This window comes from Urocitellus parryii, chromosome 11, assembly GCF_045843805.1.
Source record: "Urocitellus parryii isolate mUroPar1 chromosome 11, mUroPar1.hap1, whole genome shotgun sequence".
Taxonomy (NCBI): domain Eukaryota; kingdom Metazoa; phylum Chordata; class Mammalia; order Rodentia; family Sciuridae; genus Urocitellus; species Urocitellus parryii.
This window is the reverse complement of record NC_135541.1, coordinates 35,365,700-35,366,633: the sequence shown is the minus strand read 5'-3', so window position 1 is coordinate 35,366,633 and position 934 is coordinate 35,365,700. Positions and strand designations below refer to the sequence as shown.

Genomic DNA, 934 nt, shown 5'->3' with positions numbered 1-934 from the left:
TGATACAGTCAGCCCCGCCTCTCCTTCCCCGGCGGCCTATCCCGGGAGCGCGCATCCCAACTACAAAACCCAGCCTGCTTTGCGCACCCCAGAATTTCTATTGGCGGCAGGTGCCGGGTGCCGCGCTGCATCCTGGAGCTCCCAGGCGTTCCATTGTGTCGGTACTTAGTTTGTGGAGAACCTAATAAAAGGGCGAAATGATTTTGTTTGTGTAGTTTTGTTCTGATGCTTTTCACTATGCATTAAGTATGCACTGTTGGACTCAAACTAATAGAAGAAAGATGGGAGATTTTGGCCTGTTATGTAGTAGAGGCCGAAAATTAAAAAGAAATATTTAATCCACAACAAAAATAGATTTAATCTGAAGAAGCGTTACATTTTAGATGCCTACAGTGACATGACCTGGTTCCTTTGGAACGTTTAGTTTTGCAATAGGAAGCCCCAACTCTGGTTTTCTTGGAGCTTGTATTGGTTGGTTGCATCCTCCTTAGCGTGAAAGTGAAGTGCATGCCTGCAAGGCAAGAGACAGTTGAATGCAGAATGGGTTTATCAGGTCTCTTCAGAGACCTGAGCAGGAAATTAATGAAATCCGGTTGTCCGATTTTTCTTACTTGCGGTGGGGGAAGGGAAATTCGAGGCCAATAGGCGACTCACCCACTGTTGGGAGATGTTGACCTCACGAATCAATAATTTGCGTTTTGAATAGTAAGTACAGCGGACCTGGGGGCGGGAGAGGCAGGGGGAGGGGTTAGTCTGGCTGGCAGACGTAGTCCACAACGGTTCTTCCGAACCTCTCCCTTACCCCCACCGTCTCAGCCCACCTTTTTCCGCTCGGTCCTGAGGCTTCGACTTACAAGACCCTGAGAAGGCAGATCACGCTCGAGAGCATTTCCCGAACCCTTCTACGTGATCTGCACCTTTAACTCCATCCCAA

The 934-nt window shown here is 48.7% G+C and overlaps 1 long non-coding RNA gene across 1 annotated transcript; it reads right to left on the bottom strand.

Annotated features, from left to right (window-relative positions):
- Nucleotides 1–452: 452 nt before the first annotated feature.
- LOC144249066 (uncharacterized) lies at nucleotides 453–907 on the bottom strand. Its single transcript, XR_013342135.1, has 3 exons — nucleotides 822–907; nucleotides 655–720; nucleotides 453–511 (listed from the first exon to the last, which is right to left on the bottom strand). It is a non-coding gene; the product is annotated as an uncharacterized LOC144249066 (long non-coding RNA).
- Between the last annotated feature and the right edge of the window lie 27 nt (nucleotides 908–934).